Source organism: Aethina tumida, chromosome 1 (genome assembly GCF_024364675.1).
Source record: "Aethina tumida isolate Nest 87 chromosome 1, icAetTumi1.1, whole genome shotgun sequence".
NCBI lineage: Eukaryota > Metazoa > Arthropoda > Insecta > Coleoptera > Nitidulidae > Aethina > Aethina tumida.
The window spans coordinates 51,125,531-51,139,620 of record NC_065435.1 but is presented as its reverse complement, the minus strand read 5'-3'; the positions used below and the strand labels follow the sequence as shown (position 1 = coordinate 51,139,620).

The 14,090-nt window shown below is 30.3% G+C and overlaps 1 protein-coding gene across 2 annotated transcripts in view; it reads right to left on the bottom strand.

The window, feature by feature from the left end:
• LOC109595177 (UBX domain-containing protein 6-like) overlaps positions 1-14,090 on the bottom strand; it is a 50,007-nt gene that overhangs the window by 22,117 nt on the left and 13,800 nt on the right. For both annotated transcript variants that reach the window (XR_007547045.1, XR_007547046.1), the window contains exon 3: positions 5,461-5,702. The gene's annotated coding sequence lies outside the window, so the exon portion shown is untranslated. The remainder of the gene's footprint in view (positions 1-5,460; positions 5,703-14,090) is intronic.

Sequence of the window (14,090 nt, the reverse complement as noted above, 5' to 3'; positions counted from 1 at the left end):
GGATCTGTTTGGGTTAAATCTGGAGAACAGTTGGATTCCCGTTGGCAGTTGCTGCTATCTTGATTTAATCAAATTTTATGCCAGCATAGATTTCGTTTAATTTTCAAGTAAGTAAACAGTTTTTCTCATTATAAAGTAGAAAATTATCTTTAATAGTCCTGGAAACTTACACAGGCTTCGTTATCAAGCGTTTAGTGTCTTATGTCAGATGTATTTAAATCGTCTCGCACCGAGTATAAAATTATCATTTAAATGCCCAGAGAAATCTGAATTCTTGTACCTTTATGTGTTAGATATATTATTTCTATGTCTTTACCGATTACAAGAATTCCTATGCGGATCGAAACAAGTCGGAGGTATTTAATTTAATTTTCAATGCGCATAGATTAACTAAACAGTTTATTCGTAGAAGAATTATTAAAATAAAAACCAGTGTAAAATAATTTATGATTTTATGTGAAAAGAAAATTTCTCCAAACCCATTATATTTTAATTGACTGCCATTATTTAAAACACACATTAACAACCGGATAATTAATCGAAAAATGAAATTACTTTTTATGCAGACTATAATATGATATTAAATTACAATAATCGTTGACCGTAAACTGTCAATCATTATTCATAATGTGAGTTTGTATACAGGAACAAATTTTATGTCTATTTGTTCACGATTTTCGCACGTATTGAGGAAGTAATAGATACCGCATTATTGTTACCTACTAAAAGCAAAGGATCAAGTTTTATACGCTTGCTTATTTCCATGCGAAACATAAAACCTTGTAACTACCTAATGGACTAACGCAAATTTTATTTTCATTTTTAATGCGATCTTTAATTTTTACTTATTGCTTGAAATTAAATAAATGGCCACAATTAATATTGTTAACAGTAGTAACACATGTATTACTTTCTAAATCAACATGAATTATGTCTCAAGAACATTAATTACAATTAATATTTGTTTGTTAATGTAGATTTTATCAAACCTAAGATTAAAAAAAGTAGAACAAATTACTCGATAGTTTCACAGGATATTCTTGATAATAAATCTCACAAATATCCAAATAAATCAACATTTTTCTTCCATTTTAATTATCCTTATTTGTAGTCACCTACGTTTTCCGATGACAAATTAATGTATGATTTATCGTATAAATTAATTCCCCATATGCATATGAGGCCAATAAATCAACAACACGCGAGGAAAATACAAGAAAATAATTCACTGGTAAAAACTTTTGAAAAAGGTTATGCCTAAAAGAGTGGGTAAGGTCAAATTGGTCACGCCCAACCCTCAATATTTTATGAGACGTTCATTTACATACAAATAAATTAGTTATTGTTAGGAATTATAGAACTGTAACAGCAAGTACTCATTTAAATAGCTAATACTGGGTGATAAGTGAGGGGTGCATGTATTTTTATGACCGATTGTATTCCTTTGTTGTCGCTGTTATGATCTGTACCAATTCATGATTACAATAAATCCATATGGAATTAGAAAGAAAGAATAACAATCATGTTCCACTTGAGTTTTTAAATTTATTCAATTTTTCTGTATTTAGTTCAATATTAAATACAGTAGTATATTTATATAGTACGTATAGCAACTTTTTACTTTACGGTTTATCATTGCTTTCTGTGAATTTAAATCGATTATATACTAACGGTTTTTCGCTTTTCATAATTATTTAATCATTACTGGAAATACAACAACGAAAAAATGGAAAGAAAATCTATAACTGGATTATTGAAATGTAATAAGCAATCCAATGTTATCCGCCAACTGAAATTAAAACCATCTTGAAGAAAATGGTACTGGGAAATCAGTTCAAGGACTGTAAGAAAAAGGTTAGAGGATATAAGTTTATTTCACCTCACACCTACCAGGAAAAACCTGGTTTCTACTAAAAATGTGAAAGTTCTATTTTGACTTGTTTAGGATTACAGTCACTGAACCACAGTTGGGGACGACTAGTTTTTAGTGACGAGTCTAAATTTGATTTATAAAGAAATAATGGTTCTACTTATGCTAAACATCGTACAGGGACAAAATTAAACAACTACAGCTTATGTACAGTAGGATCGTATTGATAAAAAATGTTCCCTGAAAATTTGAGCTCTTATTATTAACTCACAGATAGTCTACAGTTCAAAGTTTCTTACAAAAAGAACATGGGTAAAATTTCTTTCGTGCTTTAGAATTTACTCATAGACAAATAAATTTAAAATAATGAGATATACAATAATTTTTCGCTAATTCAATTGATTCAAAAGTTATTCGAGTTCAAAATTTAATTTAAAATATATTACATTTTTACGTTCCGTTTCCAAAATACCGGGAAAATTACAAATTACATAGTTTTCCAAAAGTTAGGTTAGGTTAGTGTGTGTGTGTGATAATAAATTAAATACCAATATCATAAATAATGAAACATATTATTTTTTGAAAATTAATCTGATAAAAATAATAAAATGGAATAAAGTTTAGTGAATAAGCATTACAATTTTAAAACAGTGGTAAGCTCTAATTTGTTAAAGAAATATATTGGTTCTAATATTAATATAGTTGTATCAATCAATACTGAACAAAAAAGTAAAACAGAATTTAATTTCGCATTTAACCTTATATAATTACATAAATTAATTTTAGGTAAAAAAGCTTATAAGAAATGTTAAAACATGAATGTTTATTTTATAAATGTATTTGATAATATTGATAATTATAAAAAATTAAAGTTTGAGCTTGAATAACTTTTGAACCAATCGACTTAATGAAAAATCAGAAGAAACTTTTTCGTAGAGCGTTAAATTCTCTATAAAAATGTATGTTTCATTAAATTTATTTGACCCCTAGTAACAAATTTCTAAAGAACGAAATAAATTTTGTCCATATTATTTTAGTTGGAGAAATCATTTGAGACCCTGGAAGCAAAGAAATTCGAAAACACCTCTACTAAGGACCACCCTAACATACAGAAATATATTAAACAATAATCTGCTTCCATATATTGAAGACATGATTCTTTTAATAAATGTGTTTCAACATGAAAACAATCCCAAACACAGATCCAAAATTTAAGAAACTTGAAGGAACACAGACTTGTCGAATATTCGGAAAATAGTCAAGTCTATGCTACAGTAATGGCCCAAAATTATAAAACAAAAAGGATATTGTACATAGTGTTAAGTTAAATTAAGTAACAGAACAGATTAATCATTACAAATCAAAATGAAGTTATATGTATATTTATATATATTTATGTCCTGCTCAATTCTATATTTTAACCGTTAACTTACGACTAAAATATTTAGCACTAGTTGCTGTAATGATGCCCACTACTGTATGTGTATTTCAATAAAAATTTTAAAAATATGAGGTTAGTGAAATGAATCCGGATCAATTGATGTCGAGTATCGTTGATGGTTTTAATTAAATCCAGAAATCAGATCGATTATATTTGAGGAGTGATGAAACGTGTTTTGTAATTAATTTTAATCTACGATGAGAAATTCTTTTCTGAAACACCATCTAGATATTAGTTGGCAATTAGTTCAACTTATGGGGATTATGTTCTTATCTAATGAATCGGCCTCTTCGTCTTACTTTTATGGACATGAGAAAATAAATTGAATGTGGAAATAATGTAGGATGAGTATGTACATATTTAACAAGGTGTTGGTATTAAATTGTCGTACGGTCGTTTAATTATTTCAATTAATTTTTTTAAAAATAGTACAAGGAATAAAGAAAAATTTAAATTGAAAGTTTTTTAGTATTATACATCAACATTTACAATTGAATTCAGTCAATTAATAAAACTAATATATCTTGGTAAGAGATCAATGTTTCAAAGGTTCACATCAACTGAACATCAAAGATCATTTGACTGATGGTTAAAGATCGAACAGATAAGAGAGATGAGTTTCTTTATAGGAAGAATAAAATAAAATTCTCCACTTTCTCTATCCTCTACAAAAAATATATAAAATGAATTCATCAATGTTCAACAAAATAAACATTTATTTTACTTTCATTAAGTATCTCTAAAACAAAACATACTCGGTTAATAGTATTTTTTGCCGTCTATAAGTTGATGAGATCGAACGTTAAGATTTCAGATTACTATCAAGATTTTAATTAATCAATTTAATTAATGAACAAGACATACTCGACAAAAACTCTAATTGAAGAATTGTCGACATCATACAGATGGACAGGTTCGCCGCATTTACATACATCAAACACGAATCGGAACACACTCTTCGACAGGACATGTAACTTTTAACAACATACTTTGGATAATAACAAAGAATAATGAATAATTTAGAGACGTTGGAACACACCGGAACATCTTCTGCTACAAATCTTAATTGAACCGATTGAGATTGGAGTGCTCTTCAATATCCGACGGAGCATGCACAATGTATGCGCATAAATTGAATTATTGCAATAATTGTATGTCGTAATAAAATCCTAGCTGGTCGCCCATTCATCAATGTACGATTACGATTAGCATAGATCGCACTTTTCTGACTCAGTGATTCGTAAAATGGATAAGGGATGTAATCTCATTTTTTGATAGGCATCGTACCATGTGCATCACTGGCTGGACTCCTGTTCCTGCTCGTAACCATATTGATTAATTTAAAACAAAAACGAGTATTTTAATTAAATACAAACTCAATAAATAAGGAAGCTAAAAATAGTCCACAAAAAGAAAACATTCAAAGTAAAAACCACTGATTGATGATTGTTTCAACAAGATTGCACGTTTTCAATTAGTGGTTTCATTAGTATAGGCGTTTGTGCACTTCGAAAGTATGCTAAAACTATAAATATTGCTCATCCCAATGCTTTCCCCAGTTAAGATAAGGTTCTAAATTGAAACGCACTTGGAATATCTGTGATACCGAGCCTGCCAAGGTCACGAGCAACTTGTTCCACGAAGACATCGCCGAGATGCACTTTACCTTTTTTTCCTGGCTTACCCGTGAATGCAGTTATGCAAAATTTATTCGAAACATTAGTCTCTAATAGAAATATTTGCTCTGCCTTCGCCGTGCCGGTGCCCCGCGAGCTCAAATAATAAACCGCAGGTTTACCAGACGACTTCGTGTCGAATAAATCGTATAATTGCGAGGATTTATGGCCGCAAGCCCGCCACCCACTACACACAAAGCTTGCGTGCCCGATTGCACAGATGCACTTTCAGCGCCGCATCTCCAAACGGACTCTTTCCGACGTGATTCGCGCACGATTATTTCATTAGGCGGAAATAGCGGTTCTCGCATACCTCTCACTGATGTTTCATTAAAAATGTATCCTACAATAATCCTGCTTTCCTTTCAGTTTTTTATCGGAATCCGATGCGATTTTCATTGAACTTACATTCCATGCATTAATACATATACGTAAGCTCTCCAGTGGTGCCAGAGGAAAACGGCTGGACTCACCGAAAGTTATTACGGGGCCGAAGACGTTGACGTCGTCCAGGATGGAGCAGTTCCACCGTCGATTTTGGAACTGGTGTTTGCATTCGGCGAGCGCCTGTTTGGCACCAAGTGCCACCGAGTTCATGTGGTCCATGTAAATGTGACATATCCTGTTTTGTCCTGGGCTCAAGCCGGGGAGGGCGCTGCAGGACATCGTCGATTGGTCGCTTTGCATCATCTCGTCCACCATCATACCCATGCGTCTGTAAAATTCATACACTTCGTTAGATCCTTCCAACTGTGCTACATATCTTATAAAACACTGAACGATAGACTAGATTTTAAATATGTGTTGCATTTTAAATAAATACAAACCATTCCTTTCGGCCGATAAATCTTTCCATTAAAACGGAAAATCATATTTATTTAAATAACTGTTCGTGGCTATTTGTTAAAATGAAAGACATTTTAAGCTCGATCGAGCTGCTCAAGGGCGAATCGTGCTGCACTTTGTTCTTCCGCCGTCTCTACAACTTTTAAAACGCAAAACTTTCCCAAACAAAAATCTCTATTTATGTTTGCGCAAATATATGAGTTCCAAGTTGTCGTCATCATGAATGTACAGTAGAGGTCATTATTATAGCAATTTTTTAAAATGTTAAATATTTTAGCCTTAACTTTTTTATTTAATATGAATTGTTAGAATAATATTAATTTACTGTTGCTGTGTCATATAGTCATATAAAAACTAGTATATTCTTATTCTATGAAATATTGCATATATTTTTTGGACTGAGCTGGGTAATAAATATAGCAACTTTAATTTTGAAAGGGATTTTAATGATTAAATCTGGGTTAATTAATATAACACTTAATATCCTTTTTGTTTTCGGCCGACCTCCGTGACATAGAGTCGACCATTTTCCGAATATACGATAAATTTATATTACTTCAAAAATCTTGAATTGCTGTCATGAGTTCATTTAAATTTGTTAAAGTTTTATGTCGAATTTGCTTATAAATGAGATCCCCTATATTTTCTATAGGGTTGATGTCTGAATTTGGACGAGGACGAGCATCGATGCTTTAGACTTTTAACCAATCCATTACAATTTTTGATTCGTGTTTGGAATGTTGAAACACACTTATTAAAACCATTATTTCTTTAAGCATTCCCATAGCATAATTGAATTGCCACCATGTTTCACTGTGGGTATAACAAACTTTTTGTGTAGTTTTGTTCTTGTAGAATATTTAACATAAGTAAAACCATTATTTTTTTATAAATTAAATTTATATTCACTTAACACTACTCGCCCCACTGTTCTGTGGTACAGTGAAGGTGATCCTAAGCAAGTTAAAAATAAAAAAGTACATAATTCTTTTACGGAATAAATTTAGATTAGATTGACCAATGGCACAGGAGACACAACAATAACAGAAAAAATTCTTTAGAATGACGGCTCCACCTATTTTCAGCCATAGAAAATCGAAAGATTGATATATCGACAAAAAATTTTATTTTCAAAATATTCTACTCTCTGACGCATTAAGTAATATATTTTGATCAAAGAAAAACAATAATATTTCTTATAGAAAAAATAAATTTGAAAAAAAAAAAACGATTATTACGGTTTTTGCGTGTTCATATATTTTTTTAAATGTTTTATTTTTAGATGTGATGAAGAACTTGTTTGGATCAAATGAAAAAAGTCTTAGAGGAAAATTAATTTTTAATTTAATTTTGAACAATACTGATTTTTTCCACATTTTTTCCTTGAATTTTTTATGAAAAAATTTGTTTATACTACATGCATATTTTTTCAGAAGGTCATCAAAAATAGAATATTTAAAAAAAAATAGAAACCTAATCTAATCTAACGTAAGTACATCAGTTTTTTTAAATACTCCATTTTTAAAATACTTGATTGACAAAAAATCAAATTTTAAATATTCTGTTTTAAACAATTTGTATTTTACCAATAGATAAAGTTATATACATATTTTTGAAATTTTATGATCTTATCTATTGTTTTTGTTAGAGCAACAAATTAAAAAACATTTTATAAAAAGAACAATTCTTTTTAATTTAAATTAATTTTATAATTAATAAGTGTCTAAACATTTCGTATCTCAATTTATATACGGATATATTTATTTACGTAGTTTTTATACATTTTATTTCGGGCAGAGTTCATAAGTAAAGCAACCAAACCCTATATTCAATACAATAGATTTTATAATTTATTTCTGTGTCCGACATCGTTCCTTAAAGTTAAAAATGTCTGGAAGTGCCCATTTAACTATACAAATTATACAACAAATTGTAGAATAGTTCTGAAATGGTGAAAAACAGAGTAAAATTGCAGTAGATTATATATTATTAAAAATTTTATTATTAAAATACTTACAAATTTAGAGTAGAAAAACAAAAAGGTTGAATTAATAAACGTGTTCATAAAAATTTCAAAAAAAAACCTCAAATAATCATTATTTTTTAAATTGAAAATTATTTTTCCTCTAGGATTTCATTTCATAAAAAAATAAAAAATTACGTTATTGACAATTTTTTTTTTAAATATTCTATTTTTGATATCTGAAATATCTGAAAAAATGGGTTAGGTTTTAATTTCTTTTTTTTTTAAATATTCTATTTTTGAAAAAAATAGACATACAGTATAAACAACAATAATTTCATACAAAAATCAGCAATTTTTCTCTAAGAAATATATATCTTTTTTACTTGATCAAAACATATTCTTTAATGCGCCGAAGAGTACGATTTTTTATAGCCAAAAATAGGTCGATTCTCAACAATTAACAATAAACATTATACATCCGGCATCCAATTCAAGTAGTACAGCTCACATTTTTGATATATTTTAATAAGTTGCTATAATTATGATCACTACTGTAGTTTTCTGATGATTTTCCCGAATCTTCGCGGCGTCTCCGTAATCACGTACAGTCAGTAAACAAAGATTTCCAAAATGAATATTTTGATGAGATCACGTAACATCAATTGACTAGATGTGCCTTAAAAGCCAATTCTCGATCGAATCTACGTGGGAACCTGATCGATTTATGCAACCGTAGATTTTACAATTAGTACTGGAGCCGAATGATTTTCTTTAAAAGGACAAGTGTCGCCCATTACCCCGTTTTTTATCGACTTGCGGACTTGTTTTCCCGGCAAACTGTAACTGCGTACTCGCAACATGAGCCAGCCAAAGTAATGTAAAAATGTCAAATGTACAAATATCTACTTAAATAATTATCATCGATACAGTGGTATTCCGTTCTGTGCCTTCGCACACTGATCCGTGTGGGCAGTGTAATTATACGAGTACTTTAAACTGTAACAAAAACTGCCCGCAGAGTTGTTTATTGCTCTACTGTTAAAACAATGGTGTTCCCGGACAATGGCAATCATAATTTCAAGTCTAGCTTTAATTGTGCTACATACTGTTGAAATACAGTTACATTTAAATGATGGTATCGTAGCTTGCAATATTCATATATTTATTTTGCTGCAAGTGTATCAGGTTATTGTCTAATGAGTCCAAAGTTATTTTCCCATAGCAATAATTTACTAAACTGTACGAGCACCATGAGAGATCGACCGGGAATGATTCGGTTTTATTGTAATCAAAGTAAATGATCTGTGGGTAAGTATACACTAGATATTTTGTTAAATAATGTCGGTCGGTTGCAATACATTGGATATCTGATGAAAGTATATCCTGAACAAATTAATAGATTGAACCCATTTAAAAATTATTTAATTTAAATGTTCGAAAGCTTTAATTATGATTATCTACATAAATGTATCACAATATCAATTGAATGTTCGAAAGTTTTAATTATATCTTCGTAAATGTTATCCCTCATAATTATCATATTTCATAAATTATATATTACACGCTAAATAACGACTCATTTTATTTTTTCTTTTTTTAGTTTTACACAACATCGCTATAATAAATTTATGAACTAAAACTAAATCTGTTACGAGCATTATTCATATGTAGGTATATCTTAATTAGTTTTTCTTATTAAGATAAGAGCCTTATCAATGAACCTACGACTAGTAAGAGAGCTAGTTGCCAATGTCGTTTTCTAGTTACCCTTGATAATGTCCAGATTACAGTAATTAGAAATTCAAGATTTTATGATTTCTCGGTAAACATGCACGAGCAAGTCCATCAATTAACGTTATTTATGAAAATATTCAAATAAGAAACGAGAAGTGTTGCACACAGAGCATCTCTTTTTTTGTTGGAAGATGACGCGGAATTCCACCACAAGCCACATACATGCGATGAGAATTTTCCGTCTTATTAACATTAAAAGGAATTTCCGACAGTCACTTTTAAATACATCCGCCGCAAAAAATTTCACATGTGGTTACGACTTATGGGCGGCATCTTTGATCCGTCGGATTTATTAAAACTGTTCCTCCACCGTCTACGCCGAGCGTAATTTTCTAAATTTTGATAAAGCAATAAATAAACCCAATAAATTTCATTGTGAAACAGAACATTAGAAGTTTATAGTAATAGTAAATTGCACAATGCAAATTTAGTGCCACAGATGTCCAGATAAAAATCTAATTGAAAATAATAACACCGGACATGTTTATAGTCGAGGAACAATAAACAAGAGAAACACGTAAATGTCTTACTCGAATATCCGAGAGCGTATTCGAAAAACAATAAAAACAGTTAGATAATGGCATTGCTTAAAGCTGAGACAAACATTGTAGGGATATTTTGTAGGTGCAGTGAAAACTAAAACAGCATGATTCATCTGTAAAGGAGTCCTCCAGGTGGTACCCCCTTCTGGTATTCGCCGCAGGTGGCGGCTAATGTATTCCGTTTTCTTTGTGGCCTTTGAAAACCTAGCCATTATTCGTGAGCTACTTCGCAGCGAATCAATATTGATCATCTGAAAGTTTCCTGTTACGATTTGTAGCGCTAATTTCGGTGCACTGTTACCCGCTCTTAGGTCTTTGTTTGTGGTGCTATGTTGTATTGTGAATATATCCTTTCAAAATTTTATTAGCTGATCATTAACGAGGCACTGCCGAATGTATAGTTGTGTGTTTTTAAATTGGCCCAAAGAATTTAATATTTCCTGGGTAATTATTTCTTTTAGTTGTTGACTCAATCAATCAATATTTTGTATGCTATGTGGTATTTATATTTTGCATCTGGCCAACTATAAAATACTATAATAAAATTTGTCCATGGTAATAAATAAATAAAATTATTTATTACATTCATTAAAAATTTAAAAACAAAATACACGTATCTTTAATGCTAATTCAGCTGGTCTTTGTTGTCATTTGAATGCACACATATGCATGTATATTTTATCATCCACCAATGTTTATTCAAACTTAATATTTCCAATTCATTTTATTGCCGATATAATTCCATCGAACTATCCCATCGATCTCAATATTAAAAATCCCGACTATTCAATTATGTAAGTCTCCTGGGTGGTTTTAATTCACCGTTTGTACTTCCACGGCACTAACACAATAGTCGTACCTGTAATCGGATTACTTTACATTTTAATGTGTCCAACACGTTACACGGTATTAGTTTTCATTCTAATACACTGAACAATAATCTTTATTTTACACGGTAAAATATTCATGAGCGTGTGTAGTCATTATAATAATACGGTGTTTAAAAGTGCCAGTACAAGAATGAACATGGTGTATGTTTGCTCAATAGATTTATCTCATTTAATGAAATTTTTGGATTTCGAACCGTCAACGAAAGAGATTTATTTAATTTAGAATTATATGTTAATTCAGAATCATATGTTAATTATGTTCTTAATAAAAATGTTTCTAATATTTTTTTTAAACCGTTTTGGAGTTGATCATTGTATCTAATTGGTAATTATGTGATAAACTTTTCATACTTTTCGTACGTCCATTATAAGTTTCCAAACACATACTTATCATAAGTTGTAACAGGAAAAAGTTTCTCCAACAGTTTTAATAGATTTTTTAATCAAACATCCCGACTCACAATTTTTTGGACACGTAATTTTTATATAATTTTGCACAAAATTATTTTCCAATTTGTGAAATTTTGAGTTCGAATATTACTTTACTGTTTTTCAAAATAGAGAGTCCTGGATTTGGACCTCGCATCCACAAGTATTTGACCAATTTGAACTTGCTTCAGAATTATATGTTAAATAAATAACTAACTGTAATTTCATGTTTGATAAAATTCTGTTGTAATCTCTAAGGAGTTTTACTAATTTTATTTAGACACCAACAGATATAATTGTAATCATTATACGACAAACTTTTCACACTTTTGTATGTCCATTGTAAGTTTCCAAACACATACTCATGAGTTTTAACAGGGAAAAGTTTCTCTAACAGTTTTAATCGATTTTTAAATAAAACATCCCGGCTCACAATTTTTTTGGACACGTAATTTTTATATAATTCTGCACAAAATCATTTTCCAATTTGTCAAATTTTGTGCTCGAATATTATTTACTGTTTTTCAAAATAGAGAGTCCTGGATTTGGACCTCGCATCCATCACTATTTGACCAATTTGAACTTGCTTCAGAATTATATGCTAAATAAAAAACTAACTGTAATTTCATGTTTGATAAAATTCTGTTGTAATCTCTAAGGAGTTTTACTAATTTTATTTAGACACCAACAGATATAATTGTAATCATTATACGACAAACTTTTCACACTTTTGTATGTCCATTGTAAGTTTCCAAAACGCATACTCATGAGTTTAAATAGGGAAAAGATTCTCTAACAGTTTTAATCGATTTTTGAATAAAACATCCCGGCCCACAATTTTTTTGGACACGTAATTTTTATATAATTCTGCACAAAATCATTTTTCAATTTGTCAAATTTTGTGCTCGAATATTACTTACTGTTTTTCAAAATAGAGAGTCCTAGATTTGGATTTCGCATTCACTAGTATTTCACCAATTTGAACTTGGTTCAGAATTATATGCTAAATAAAAAACTAACTGTAATTTCATGTTTGATAAAATTCTGTTGTAATTTCTAAGGAGTTTACTAATTTTATTTACACACCAACTGATATAATTTTAATCATTATGTGGTAAAATTTGTCAGTTGTGAGTTTTCTAACTTAATTATAACGAGTTTAAGCAATTTTTATTGATTTTCAAATAACACATAAAACATTGAGTACATTTTTTTTGGACATGTACATAATTTAGATAACATTGCATTCAATTCAAAGAAAAGAGCTTTGTACATACCTCTACAAAAGAGCATGTTTCCATAAACTCCTTATCTACTCCAAGAAGACAAATTAAACCGTACCGATTAGATAAGTAAGCTAATTTCTTTAAGTACTTGGTGCGTATGCAAAGGAGCGTAGGTAATAGTACTGATATGTATTAATGGATTTTTGATGGCGGCAAAAAGATAAAGGCTTTTAATTTATACTTTGGTTCGCAGTCAAAGAGAATCATAAACGGTTTAGATAAATTGAGGAAGCGCGTTCGCTATTTTTAATGTAACAAGGAGGATACATAAATTTTAACTGCGCCGAAATGTTTCTCAGTTGTCAACATACGAGTACGAAGATTTACTGTATTATTTTCAATCGCAATTAAAACTCGTACACACAAGACGTATTTAAACACGTATGTACGTATATAAAATACTTTCGATATATATATTTTCTTTAAGTTGTGCATGTTTCGCGTAATTTAATAAGTAGTTCCTTCGATTCGAAAAAGTGAACGTATGTAGACCACCAGGTGCATGAAACGGTCATTAATATAAAAATTTATCGTATCTCGCAATTCGCAAGACATAATCCATAAACTGTAATTACTGTAACGTCGCGCGTTTTGTTCACGTGATCTGAAAAAGTCCATCGTTGTGATTCCAGCTTTACCACTTACATTGTTGTGAAATTGTTTCAGGAGAAAATTTACTTTTTAACATTCTTCTTTGGCATGTTTGTTGCTGAATTAAAAAACAAAGGTACTTATCTGCACAATTATAAAAAAATAATGCAACACAATGTTTAATGAAACAAATTAAAGGGAATAAAGAGGATTGTGTGGCGACGTTAATGTTTGAGCGGCTTAGGCTGTAAATAAAAATTTATGTGATTTGTGTAATATATTTTGCTTGTCACAACGGAAGGACTATTTGCTCGGGCACAGAACGACAAACCGGATTACCGTGTAAATGATTTGTTTTCTTGGTAAAATGTCGGGCGGATTAGGCTTCAGCTATAAATCACCTATCAAAATAGAATGAGTTATTTCAGCGTGAAGCTGGAATGCCACGCCATTCAAATCCAGTTTACACATATATGTGTCACTAAAAAATTGTTTTTATACTTTGTGTCATCTAATATTTTTTTATTTAGAATAAGACTGGGGAACTCCAATTTCCATCAAAAAGTTTTTGAAAAAAGTATAACATTATTTGACATTGTTTGAAGTAGCAGGATGTGGAGGAATAATAAATTTTAGTTTCCCCGCATAAATAAAAGGTACAATAAAACGACACTAATTCCTAGTTTTATATCAGTGTCGGTATTTTGTCAAATTACCTTTACTTAATGTCCCCATAAACATCTGTAAGTAAATAGGTAC